The sequence below is a fragment of the Gorilla gorilla genome, chromosome 11, assembly GCF_029281585.2.
Source record: "Gorilla gorilla gorilla isolate KB3781 chromosome 11, NHGRI_mGorGor1-v2.1_pri, whole genome shotgun sequence".
Classification (NCBI taxonomy): Eukaryota; Metazoa; Chordata; class Mammalia; order Primates; family Hominidae; genus Gorilla; species Gorilla gorilla.
In genome coordinates this window covers 52,316,313-52,328,199 of record NC_073235.2, presented here as the reverse complement: position 1 = coordinate 52,328,199, position 11,887 = coordinate 52,316,313, and positions in this window count along the sequence as shown.

Genomic DNA, 11,887 nt, shown 5'->3' with positions numbered 1-11,887 from the left:
AAATTGACCTGTTCTCATGTTCCTTTGTAATTGCACATGTAAAATTCTCATGCTTCTCTGTTTTTCTCCTCTAGCAATTATAGGCTAAGAAGAAACTTTTCAGTTATATAAAAATCACCACCTGCTTTAGTTATTTCTGTAGTTGTGACTGAGAATCTCACCATCAATGTAAGGTAATGAGATTGAACTGTACTAAGTATGTTGCATAAGCCCACACCCTCGTATATTAGCCCATTCTCACGCTGCTATAAGGACATCCTGAGACTGGGTAATTTATACAGGAAAGATGTTTAATTGACTCACAGTTCCACAGGGCTGGGCAGGCCTCAGGAAACTTAACAATCATGGCAGAAAGGGAAGCCAACATGTCCTTCACAAAGTGGCAGGGGAGAGAAGAATGAGTACCCAGCAAATGGGGAAGACTCTTATAAAACCATCAGATCTTGTGAGAACTAACTCACTATCACGAGAACAGGATGGGGAAAACAGCTACCATGATTCAATTATCACCACCTGGTCCCTCCCACAACACGTGGGGATTTTGGAAACTGCAATTCAAGATGAGATTTAGGTGGGGACACAGCCAAACCACATAGTCTGCATCTCTATGCTGCCTTTTATTTTAAAAGTTAACATTCTTCCTTTTAGAAAGAGAAATCAAATAAAACAGCACAGCTTTAATAAAATATGAACCTACCCATACATTGTGATTCTGAACAAAGGTGTGTATTTGACAGACTTACAGTTTACTTCAGGCCCATTATCTGTTGTTCAGCTACATAGGCAAGGGTGCTTGCTAACTATATATCCAAATTGACTTGTTTCTTTTAGATAAGAATATCAATCAGCTAAGTGATTTGCCTGAAATTCCACAGAAGAATAAGGACAAAGCAGGGTTGTAAAGCAATTTCCCTCATAATAGTTTATTTAATATTCAAATATCTGATCAATCTCTCACCAGGAGCCAACGAAGTACCTACCTGAGAGCAAGTAAAGAATCAAATATAGAAAATGAGCACATTAATTTAGAAAAATGGCTATAGTAATTTATCTCTTATTTTGGCTATTTACTGTTTGTCTATAGATATAGTTGGTTATGCCATACTATATTGTAATTTTCTGATCCGTTAAGAGATAAAGTCCCTTAGACAAAAAGATGGCATGGCCTTGTTAGATCCCAGGGAACTTAGCAAAAACTCCCATTCTTCCCCAAGGTGATTCTCTGGTATTAGTAAATTGAATTTTTATAACATACTTCATGGGTTGCTTTGCAGCAGTTCACTAAGCAACAACACAGGTAATAGAGATGGAACCAACGGTCAAATCACAAGTGATAACAAGATGCTGTGTCCTTTCAAAACAAATGTGTGGGATTTTTAACATATTTTTCAGTCACCGTTCTTGGTTTAATTTCCTGGATTCAAACACATCATATTGACAATTCCTCAAACCTTGTTCAAGTAGCAGATAATCTTACTGAACAGCAAATATTTTGTTTTCTGCATTTGATGTTCTAGTCTAATGAAGTGTGACATATTATTCTGGTGATGTCAAGTCTGGAATACAGGGTGATATTTTTCTATTTAATGGCAAATGAAATAGCATTAATGTGATTGTTTATTTGCAACATTTTTTCTCTGAACAAGATTCCTTACTTGCTTACTCAGGGTGATAAGGTTGTTTTAAAGACATTCTGTCAGAATTATAAGCAGTAAGAAATGACCTGCAGGAAGGCACCAGAGTGGGTGCTGTGCAGAAAAGAGACATTAACAAGAGTTTCATGTAGAGAAAATGTCATCAATTCTTCCCACCTCCTTGTATTTACAGCTTTTCTCGTGTAATGTACAGTACTCACCTTCCATGAGGGGGCTTTTACCACATGACTTGCTTTGGCCAATGCAATACAGATAGAGGCTTGAAATGAGATTGCACATCTGGGGTTGCCTTCTTGTCCTCCATTATTGCCAAGACAAAATTTGCATTGACTAGCCTTCTGGTCTCAGGAGGAAGACCAAAGTAACATGGAACAGAGTCAGCTCACAGATACATGAGTGGGCTGTTGAACAGCAGACATTTAGGTGGGCCCAGCCAGCAGTCAGCTGACTCCACAAATATGTGCAAAAGCCCAGCCGGGATGAGCAGAGGTGCCTAGTCTATTCCTGCTGATTCCAGAAACATGAACAAGAGTGCCTTTTTTGGTATATCACTGAAGATTTCTGGTTATTCATGACATAGCATAATTGTGGCAACAGTTGAATGATCTACCTGTGGCTCTCTTTGTCCCTCTTTGATATGGTGTGGCTGTGTCCCGACCCAAATCTCATCTTGAATTGTAGCTCCCCTAACTCCCACATGTTGTGGGAGGGACTCATTTGGGAGATAATTGAATCATGGGGTCAGTTTTCCCCATACTGTTCTCGTGGTAGTCATTGAGATCTGATGGTTTTATAAGGGGTTTCCCCTTTTGCTTGGCTCACATTCTCTCTTGCCTGCAACCATGTAAGATATGCCTTTCACCTTCTGCCATGATTATGAGGCCTCCTCAGCCACATGAGTCCATTAACCCTCTCTTTCTTTATAAATTGCCCAGTCTCAGGTATATTTTTATTAGCAGCATGAGAACTAATACACTCCCCAACCCATTGGCAAGGCATAACTTGGGCGCCACTCTCAGAGATCTTAGAATGAAACACGAAAGAGGACTGTTATTCAGTAGTGGCCATGTTTACATAAGAAAAACAAAGCATGGTCTATGTCTTCAAGATGTTTATAATTGCGTTGATAAAGAAAATCTACATACTGGCAACAAAAGGTAATTTTGATCAGGGTATCTTGACTAGTGGCTTATATTGGCTTTGCTGAAGAACCTTATCAAAATGTGCATGTTTTTGCGCCAGGCAGGACTCACTGAATCTAAAAATTCTAGGGGTTTGGCCTAGGGATATACATTTTGGAAAAGCAACCCAGGGAATTCTAATGTCCTTGCCTAGTTAACAACCAATGGTAAAGACTAAATAAAGCAAATAGGATATTTGTGCATAAGTGCAAACGAGTGAAGGAGAAACATGAGGTTAGTAGAGTCCAGAGTTGTCTGTCCTGAAGGGCTTAGAAAGGTGGGATCTGCACAGTCCTTGAAGAATAATAAGATTTAAATAAATAGAAAGAGAGTTGGGGAACCAGGCAGAGAGAATATCACAAACTCTAGCATGTGGATTGTAATTAATATGGCATGACTACAACAGAGATTGACTTATTTATGAATGTATTTATTCTGTAAGCATTTCTTTAGTATTTACTGTGTGTCAAACATTAGTCTGAGTTTTTAATAAATATTATCATAACAAAACTATGAGATAAGCAGTAGTATCAGTCTCACTCCATAGAATAAGCCGACCAGAGTGGAAGAACTCATATACTCTCTAGCGATGTATCTCACTCAGAATTTTGTATTTGATGGAAAAACTGTTAATGCCAAGAAACATTTTTCTTGGCAAAGAAGTCTACAGACTTCAATGTTGCAGTCCACTACCTTGAAACTAGATCTTACTATTATTATTAGTTTGTTCGAATGTATATGGCTTACAAAAGGAGACGGATAAAAGCTAAGGAAGAGAATAAAACCATTTTTTTTATACTTTAAGTTTTAGGGTACATATGCACAATGTGCAGGTTTGTTACGTATGTATACATGTGCCATGTTGGTGTGCTGCACCCATTAACTCGTCATTTAACATTAGGTATATCTCCTAATGCTATCCCTCCCCCCTCCCCCCACCCCACAACAGGCCCCTGTGTGTGATGTTCCCCTTCCTGTGTCCATGTGTTCTCAGTGTTTAATTCCCACCTATGAGTGAGAACATGCAGTGTTTGGTTTTTTTGTCCTTATGATAGTTTGCTGAGAATGATGGTTTCCAGCTTCTTCCATGTCCCTACAAAGGACATGAACTCATCAATTTTTATGGCTGCATAGTATTCCATGGTGTATATGTGCCACATTTTCTTAATCCAGTCTATCATTGTTGGACATTTGGGTTGGTTCCAAGTCTTTGCTATTGTGAATAATGCCGCAATAAACATACGTGTGCATGTGTCTTTATAGCAGTATGATTTATAATCCTTTGGGTATATACCCAGTAATGGGATGGCTGGGTCAAATGGTATTTCTAGTTCTAGATCCCTGAGGAATCACCACACTGACTTCCACAATGGTTGAACTAGTTTACAGTCCCACCAACAGTGTAAAAGTGTTCCTATTTCTCCACATCCTCTCCAGCACCTGTCGTTTCCTGACTTTTTAATGATCACCATTCTAACTGGTGTGAGATGGTATCTCATTGTGGTTTTGATTTGCATTTCTCTGATGGCCAGTGATGATGAGCATTTTTTCATGTGTCTGTTGGCTGCATAAATGTCTTCTCTTGAGAAGTGTCTGTTCATATCCTTTGCCCACTTGTTGATGGGGTTGTTTTTTTCTTGTAAATTTGTTTGAGTTCATTGTAGATTCTGGATATTAGCCCTTTGTCAGACGAGTAGATTGCAAAAATTTTCTCCCATTCTGTAGGTTGCCTGTTCACTCTGATGGTAGTTTCTTTTGCTGTGCAGAAGCTCTTTAGTTTAATTAGATCCCATTTGTCAATTTTGGCTTTTGTTGCCATTGCTTTTGGTGTTTTAGTCATGAAGTCCTTGCCCATGCCTATGTCCTGAATGGTATTTCCTAGGTTTTCTTCTAGGGTTCTTATGGTTTTAGGCCTAACATTTAAGTCTTTAATCCGTCTCGAATTAATTTTTGTATAAGGTCTAAGGAAGGGATCCAGTTTCAGCTTTCTACATATGGCTAGCCAGTTTTCCCAGCACCATTTATCAATCCTAAGACAAAAGAACAAAGCTAGAGGCATCACATAACCAAAACAGCATGGTACTGGTACCAAAACAGATGTAGACCAATGGAACAGAACAGAGCCCTCAGAAATAATGCCACATATCTATAACTATCTGATCTTTGACAAACCTGACAAAAACAAGAAATGGAGAAAGGATTCCCTATAGAATAAATCCATTTTAAATATCACTGTGGTTGGAATCTTTCCTTACTATAATTCTACTCAAAATAGTTTGATTCTGATAAACAAGATCCCTCTTCCTAGAAAAGGTATTCATGCTTTACTCCATTTATAAAGGCATGAGGCACAGACTTCTCTTAGTGAAAAAAAATCAGGTGTTCTCTCTGAATAGGAAGCACTTCTAAGCAAGGTAATTATCTAAGGAAGGAACTGTTCAATGAGTCTCCAAAGCTCCACATTGAATTTGAGGAAATCCAGCCAAGGCTTAATTTTAATCATTCAAACTTCATAAAAACTGTATATCATATTTTATAGGATACATCTTTTCTTATTAAACTAATAAGAGGTATATTTTTCCTAAAAATAAGTACTGAAAGTCATTCCAACCTTATGTTTTTCATTCTGGAAATCTCTAGACAGGTTACATTATATTAAGAAGGTAACAAATCCAGAAGTATTTCGTATATGTTTCTTTACTTTTCAGAATACTTTCTAACTCCTTCAGGTCTATCGAATTGATTCCTATCTAGAAGTAAATATCTAAGAATCATCGAATTACAAACTTATATTAGTGGATATAACATAAGTTTATAGTGCTGGAATTACCATCTGTGAAGATCAATTGGATTCTAAGTAGAATTATATTTAGACTGCTTAAACAAATACCTCTGTAACTTTTCTTCAAACATCTTCAGAAGGAAAAAAAAATCAGCACAGTTTCTGCAGTAATACATTCTCTCGGTTTTATGTTCAGCTAAGAGATGCTGTATTAAAAAGTAGGTGAATAAAACCTATTGTTTACCTCTTAATAATTTGAGACTACAAGCTTGTTGTAATCTAATCAAAGGAATCAAGCTAATCAAGTAATACAGTGCTTTTTTTTATTAGCAATTATCAGTTTATTTTTTCAGGAGGATACCATGAATATGAATAAAAGATTATTTGTCTTGATTGCTTGACCCATATCTTCGCCTTTGTCCTGTTTGCTTATAGAACCATTTCTCACTCTTCCCCTGCTCTGTTCTGTGTCACCACCACACGGTCGACCCCAGCAAGACTGTGTGTGTGCTAGTTTCTTGCCAGACTTGGTCAAAAGGAGGTACTGGAAATGGATTGGGAGTCAGGGAAGGGGATGATGGGAAGATGGGAGAAATCAGGATATTTTCTTCTCTCCATTCCCAAGAAGAAATTCTGGAGACCTGCATTGCTTCAGATTCTACTAAACAGGTTTGCCAGATGGCTTGGGCACCTGGATTCTGGTAAACCACCCCCTCCGTGCATTTTTACCCTTCAAACCTAGGTGTGGTAGCTACTTCCTGCTGCTGCAAATTCTTGGGTTTCCTCTGTTCTTTGTTTGGCTTTCTAGCTCTTTTTTCACCTGTGTTACTAATTGCCTGGAAAAAGGTCCTCTATTTGAAATACCTAGAGTACTGTGTGTTTTCCTGACTAGACTCTGACTACTGCTACAAATGATAAATAACCTCTTCCCCAAGGGATTTGCAGCAGCTTACAATAAAGGCAAGGACCATTCTACCAAAAAAATTGAAATATATTTAAGTCAAGAGGTAAATGTGGTGACTGAAAGGCAGACATATATAAGGCTTGAAATTTGTAAATTAAATGGGTTTTGTTTGTAATGGGCATTTTTAACTCTGAATCTACTAGTTAATAAAAATAATTTAAATTTTTAAACTCTTAAATTTAAATAATTAAATTTTTAACTCCGAATCTGAATATTTAATGAAAATAGTTCAAATACATTTGTCAGAACAATATGAGATGAAAATATGTTGGTGGAGGTAGAGGCTGTAGGACAGTCAGAGAAGCAGATCATTTAGTACTAGGCTAAGATTTGGGCCAGGCCAAGGTCTGCCTAGACTAAGGGCTATCATATGAGTATCCACCATATACATAGGACAAATGCAAGTCACATATACATGCACTCCCTTAGGCATTCCCAGTTTTATAAGCAATTTCATTTCTGCCTCTTCAAGAAATACATCATAATGTATAATGCATGGTAATTAATGATATTATATGGGTAGCCTTGAATTCTTCTAATTTGTCTTAAAAATTAAATATTCACAACTTTTAATATTTCATTTTGGTAAAGTAATCAGTAGCATCAGAGGTAAGAAGTAATCGAAGACTCATTTATGTAGTATAACATGGAGAATATCTGGCTTGCACTAGTTGCAGGCACCATACAATCATCAGAGTTGTTATCTCACTTTGAACACATAGATGTAACCTGTATGTTTTTTAAACAGCATCATAAAAATAAACTAGAAGTACAATATATTATACGTTAATAGCCATGGTCACATGTGTTTTCAAGAGTAATAATATCTGGAAATGAAATGACCAATAATGCTAAAATGCTCTGCAAACTATCAAAACTTTGCCTTTCTTTTGAGACCTAAACAAATTAATTGTATCAACTATTTGACTAATAAGTTTCAGATTTATTAGTAAGAATATCCACAATGAGTAGATACAAAATGCCTGATTGTATCTCCACAAAAGGGATAACATAATATTTAAAGAACAGGCTGATATACCTTTGTATAATCATGAGTATCTAGTAAATTCTAAATTTCACTGGGTCAGGAAAGAAATCCAATTAGTACTACAAGTGAGTAGCATCCTTAAGTTAAATCTTTTGTAAGTAAGTTAACATTATTGCATTCAAGACTAACATTAGGCAAAGTCTGCCGCCTGTCTCAAAAAGGCTTTATGTTATCACAAGTTTGCAAAAACGAAGAACATGCAGGAATCAACAAGAGTATATCCCCACCAATACAAAAATATCATGATTGCATGGTCTGCTGAAGTTTTCCAAATGCTTTCCTTTTGAAATATAAAGTGTAACATTAAAAAACACATTTTCCCATAATGTATTACTTCATTAAGGTGAAAGTTTCATGGAAGTAGAAATATTTTTATCTTGGTCATTTTTCTCACTGTTTCTGCCCCTTGCAAGGTGCTTAATAAATATTTGTTGCATGAAATAAATACATGAATTAGTTAATACTGTTCTTATTTTAATGTCTCAGGTGTTAAGTGACTATAAAACTGGCTGATAAGATTATCATTTTAAATTAGAATATATTATAAAAAATCAAATCCAGCTTCATCAGAGACCATTATGAAGGCTGAGTCACCTCCACAAAGTCTCTCTCACTTCTAGAATGATTTTCCAATCTTCTAGCATATCCAATGGGGATAGACTTTCCACTTATGAAAGACAGTGTTTTTCATTTGCTGGATCTCAGGAGTTATATCTTTTCAGACTTCTCAAAATTTCACTCCTCTTACCATGAAGAGCTTACAGATGCCAACATTATAAAAGAAAGTGTAACAATTTCTGTGGGTGGATGTCCCTTTTGGCAATTTACAATAGAGACCAAAAATCCATGTGGTTTGGCTAACCAAACTTTCCTGGAAACAGTCATCAGACATAATAGAAAACTGACCTTGTTTCTGCCAATTTCATTCCTTTCCAGGAATAAACTCAAAAGTAGCCCTTAAGCAAAAGCTCCCCAGTGACATACCCTAACAATTAATCTAATTCTCTTTCCATAAAAAAGTGGAAAATGTCAGCCCCATAACCTTTAAGAGACTGAACACATTATCAGAGTCATTAAAACTTAACAGTTTTTGAAACAAGGCCAAATCCTAAACTTTTGCACTTTTTGTTCCCATTCTAATAGTCACCTCCTATTCAAATATTTGGTAAGGACTACAAACAAATCCTGTTGGGTTTTCTTACTAATTGTTCTAAGTAAGCACCCATGTAACAGCAGTAAAATATATCAAAAAACAACACATATAACAGACACCAATGCATGGAATTTCAAAGCATTGGAATGTGTCTAATCCAAGCATTTGCATGCTGTCCGTCTTTCGTCTGCTGCAAAAATGAATCCTTTGGTTGGAAATGACTGTAACACAACAAATATCATTTGAGACTCTGCCAGCACTACAAACAACTACCAATTTTATAATGTGGTCTTCTTCCTCCTTTATCTCCTTCCATAAAAGAAACTAAGGCAAAAAGCAGGATACATCCAGCTGTGCTACCTGGGAGGAGACCTCTCTTCTATAATCAAACTCAACAGAAACAGGCCCTTGCTTCTGGGACATCAAACATGAAGAGGCTCCTGTTCTGCAGAAAATAAATAAGGGGATATCAAAGATTTGTAGAAATTTTGATTAAGACACTTTCTCAGTCTTTCCACATAGCAGACACTGCACTACTGACATGGGCTGTAGCTAGAATTGAGCCTGTGGACTTTTATCTTTGCCTTTGAATTCTGTTATATTGACATTAATTTGGACACTCAATAAAAAATTAACAAAATAGGGATCCTTGCATGAACCTAATCTTTGACTCAGAAACCTCATTTATGTAATATTATGTTTTTTTCTGTCACCTCTTTCTTCAAGAATGAGGCTCAAATTCCTTGCAGAAATTGAGAAATCAATAATGCCTAATCAAAAATTATTTTACTCTGGGGAAATATCAAGGCAATGTTTCCTTGCCCAATGATATCATAGTACATATTACCATAATGAAAAGAATGTCTGGTTAAAAAAAAAAAAGAAAGAAAAAACTATGCTTTGCCTTATTCTTTCAACTATTCATTTAGGTCTGAAGAGTCAATCAATGAGTAACCAAACCTGAAAGTTATGCAGAAGAATTCAAATGATTAACAACATTAGACCTACCAGGGCACACTTCCAGCCAAAGCCTCTTGGATAAAACTATAATAAAAAGTTAAAACTGTAAAGTAATTTCATGGAAAACAAAAGCTTATTTAGAAAATGAAGAACTTGAGTAATATAATTTCACTCAATTTATTAATTTCTCTAATTTCTGCTTTGTTTTGCTGGGGTTGCTTTTGCTGCCAGATTGTTTTGTCTCTTTCTTATGGTTGTCATCTTCACTCCCAAGGCTCTGTACCCATGTAACATAGCAAGCAGATCTTTGAGGAAGAAATTATACCATGTTTCTGAAAGCCCAAAGACACATTTCAGGGTACAGTCATGTTGATCAACAAAAGTTCCCATTAGTCTTGATTACCTAACTATTCCTAAAAAGTATGCTCATAATTTCCCCCCCTAAATTCATCCATTTACCTGCCACAGTCACTTGGTCTACAGATCCAGTATCAACTAGAAGATAGAGCATTATGATAAGGAAAAGACCCAGGTTATTACTGTATGTGCATAGCATCTTAGTAGCCCCACTACTAACAAGTGTTAAACAAAAGCCACTATCTTAGTGTTTTACCATGACTCACACTATGAAAACTACAACTTCATTCAAGGGTGTCCTCATAATCATGTTTTAGGTGACGCTGATTACATGGTCCTTGATTTGGTCCATGTCAAATGCCAATGCTGTATTCCTTAATTGATCTGAAGATAATTAACATGATGGATTCAATAACATACCTCATAGACATAGAAATGCTCATTTCACTCTTAGTAGGCGTGATGGATATCCTAAGACCTAAAGCATGATGACGTTTCTCAGATACTGAATTGGACATTGTCAAATGAAGCAACCTAACCCAGCTGAATTCATCTGCTGTATGTAAAGATCTTCTTACATAGCATGTGAATGCTGATTTTCCCCTTGGAAAACTCCTTAGAAATTTCAAAAGATTGAGTGGTTCAAGAGTACTCCCTCTAGCCAATGCCTGGTTTTATCTGGTCAGCCAACTTTTCACTGACCCAAGAGTGGTCACCAATAAATCTCAGATTGTAATTATCCACCGGCACTTCATAAGCCCTCGCTACTCCTTTTATATCATCAGATCTCTTTGAGGTTTTGTGAGGGTCCGTCTTTAATTTAGATAAAAGATTTCTCTCTCTAGGTTTCTGAAATACGCTCGGGAGAAGGATGAGTTCATTTACTCCTAGAACCATTCTTCACTCCTTCTTTGTTTTTCAAGTGGCATTTAAACAGTCTTTTGAGCTCTAAAGTCAAGGGCAAAAAAGCAACTTCACTTACCTCTGTGACTATAATTCAGAATCTGACACTTTTGGGTGTCTATAAGTATAGAATAGTCTGTCCTGGTATCAGTTAGAGCCAACAATAACAACAACACAAATCACTCACTCAAACTAAAAGGACCCAAAGTATAAATCCAAAGCAAATTGACTGGGTTGTAAGCAAAGGAGAACTTCCCATAAAGAAGAAGGTCAACCTTTAGCCAATATTAATAGCATGCCAATAGTTAATGTCAATAAGTATGGGAGGTGTTCAAGGACATTTCAAGACTGGTTGAACGCTAAGGCAGAATTCTTTTTCAATATGTGTTGTTTTCTAATAAAAGACACTTTTCTAGACCTTGACACTGAATCAAAAATAGTTTCCTAGTAGCTAACTCAGCCTTTGGGTCTCCACTTAAAACATCACTTTCTTAAAGAAGCTTTCCCATACCCTCCAACCCATATTAGAGCCTGTGTAATATGTTGCCATATAATCTTTATTTCTGCATCATGCTTATTACAATTACAATTATTTATCCAGTCATCTGCCTAATTCTTATCCCCTCTGCTGGATGTAATGCTTCACTAGGCAGGAACAATGTCTCTCGTCTCCTGACACATAGAAAGCTGCCAATGTTTATTTATTGAATAATCAGTATTTGGAGACTGAATTTCAAGATTGACATATCTAAAAACTTAAGAGTACTAGACCTTTATCAGACTTTAAATCCAAACTGGTCCAACTTCAATTCCAATGCAGGAATCCTCTCTTAAAGTGCTTAATTGAGGATAATCTGGTTGTTCCTTGAACACTTCCAATGAAG